Source organism: Penaeus japonicus, unplaced genomic scaffold (genome assembly GCF_977035675.1).
Source record: "Penaeus japonicus unplaced genomic scaffold, GWHDUDI00000001_assembly GWHDUDI00000022, whole genome shotgun sequence".
Taxonomy (NCBI): domain Eukaryota; kingdom Metazoa; phylum Arthropoda; class Malacostraca; order Decapoda; family Penaeidae; genus Penaeus; species Penaeus japonicus.
Genome location: NW_028234424.1, coordinates 37,909,356 through 37,911,855, shown reverse-complemented (window position 1 = coordinate 37,911,855; position 2,500 = coordinate 37,909,356). Strand labels below are relative to the sequence as shown.

Genomic DNA, 2,500 nt, shown 5'->3' with positions numbered 1-2,500 from the left:
AATCATATGTCAAAATTCATACAAAGCAGACACTGGATTCATACCTACTGTTTTTTACTTCAAAACACGGGCGTATCCCAGACGAATTTCATATATATAGTATTCATATATACACTATACCTTCATTCACAAGATAACGTTAGTGTCCTTATCGGCAAAGGATATTAGTCAATATGCACTTTTAATTCTAATTTCAAATATTTTCATCATGTAAAACGCAGTCTAACTAAAGTTATGCTATATGTTTTTCCTTCTAACTTTCCTTCAAATATCATTCGTCAGAGATACACCGCAGCCCTAAAACTTGCCGCAAGTAACACCGACATAACGGGACTGCAATAAAACCTAAAATCATTTCGCACAAACTATCCACACATTTATAAAACAAGAGAGAGTTTGGACGAAGCGCCAAGTGCCCACCACACGCACGAGCATCAGCAAGATACTAGAAGCTAAGCTAGGAGGCAGAACGGATGTGGTGGCGTAAAACACTGTGGAACAGATAACAGTTGTGATACTGGCTGACATATCCTTCAAATAATCTGGTTTTCTGTACCAAAATCATCACAAAAGATGCTTTGTAATGGAAGTAGGCAAAAAGATGTATCACACATCCCAGATCAGAGGTGAAAATGATTAACAGGATTATATCAAATAGAATTTGCCTTAAAGGATTATGATTTCATCATAATATATATTCAAAGCCGCCGTAATGAAAAGCTGCCCTCTGAACTTAATCTTTAAAAATTCTAAAATCTGAATTTACAGAAATGATACAAAGCATCCAGACAAACAAGACATTGAGAAACTAACTATACTTGGCTGGAGGAGTCACTTCCCGCTATCAAACATAATTAAATATTTGCTATCCTTTATTGAAAACCTCGGTTGTGTGGATGTTTATTAACGAGTACATGTAGTTTATAAATATTTGTGTGTGTTTATTATGATATGTTCATCTTTTCTATATGTGTGTTACACTATACCAGAAAATACGAATTTTAACCAGGTGATTCAAGTACAACCTTACTTATTCGCTCAAAGTCTTCCATGAATTGTTCTTATACGTTATTGATTTATTCATGAATCGTAATGGAAGCTTAATGTATAATGTCAATTCTTGTTTATAACATCGTGCTTCCGAATGAGCAATTTTTTTATATCGCCTTTTATACCATTTTCCAAGACGCACACGAAAAAATATAAGTTTTTGTTGGAAGTTTCAGGTAAAGCCCAGATTAATACTGATCTTCAGGGTAGTTTTCCGTAGGCTAAGTAAAGTGTAAAGTCAGAGGAAAATTAATCTGAACAAGAGCAAATATAGGCCTATATAAGGAAGTTTAACAATCCACACAAAGGGAGTTTGGTCTATACCTCAGCTTCAAAAAGTATATTCATATCGATTTCTTAGGAAGCAAAATCAATGCATGATAGTTAATTTGAATGGTCAGACATTGTCGGGATCACTTTAGTCACCGGCACGAAGTCTGCCGAAATTGGCCACGCCCCTTGTATACCGTGACCAATTACAATCACGTTTCTCGCAAGACGGGCGAGTGAATGTGAAGGATGTGATTGGTTGTGGGATTAATTTCGCCTGCCTTTTGCTGGTGACTATAGGCTTGTCAAATGTATGTTGTTAAGAAGATACTGGACATATCTCTTTCATCAGAGTTAGGGAGCGCGTAAACTTGCATAATCTGTCGCATGCCAAGGCCTATAACCCCCCACCAAAAAAAAAATAAATAAATAAATAAATAAATAAAATAAATAAATAAATCATGAAAAATAAAAATATAATAACAATAATGATTATAATCATTATAATAATAATCATTATAATAATTATAATAATGATAAAAATAATAACAATAATAATTTCCCATAAGTTGGTGAAAGCGTGAACAAAAAGCCAAAACAAATTTCCTGGAATTTGGCTCACCTGGTAACCCTGCTTACAACTGATATTCCTCTTAGTTTCATCACATTTCACCCTGACACCAATGGAACAGCAATAGTAAAACAGACACTGCAAGTTTCCCAAGGGCTGTTGAAAAACTTGCATATCATTATTTACAAAATCACCATTCACATCATCAGACTTGCCAGAAGTAGGCCTACAGTGGCCAACAAAAGTAGTATCATGTAGGCCTACACTTTATACAATTCTACGTGTTAGGACAAGTCAGGACGCACGCTGCCCTGGCATGGTGTTTCATCAGATATATTTTTGTAAACAGCTGTTACATGAACCCCCAAAACAGGAGTCTTTCCCCAAACGGATGGGCGTGGGTGGTAGGCCTCGCTATTAGTCGGTTCCTTGAGGGGGAGAGTTGACCAAATGCTTCCTAAGTGCTAATCTAGTAGATGGAGTCGCACACTTTCTGGATCTGCCACCAGGGGGATTTCACCTGCCCACGTGTTTCCCGCGCGTGGCATCCCTGTACGTTAGAAAACAAGAGGCATGGAGGTTGAGCGATGCCGTGCATGAGTACGCCCT

General features: G+C 37.0%; 1 protein-coding gene across 2 annotated transcripts in view; it reads right to left on the bottom strand.

Annotated features, from left to right (window-relative positions):
- Positions 1–459, bottom strand: part of LOC122258034 (tyrosine-protein kinase Fyn) — a 19,829-nt gene extending 19,370 nt beyond the window's left edge. The window contains exon 1 of one of the 2 annotated variants that reach the window (XM_043023718.2): positions 45–459. The gene's annotated coding sequence lies outside the window, so the exon portion shown is untranslated. The remainder of the gene's footprint in view (positions 1–44) is intronic. The other variant, XM_043023726.2, reaches the window with a different exon arrangement.
- Positions 460–2,500: the final 2,041 nt, after the last annotated feature.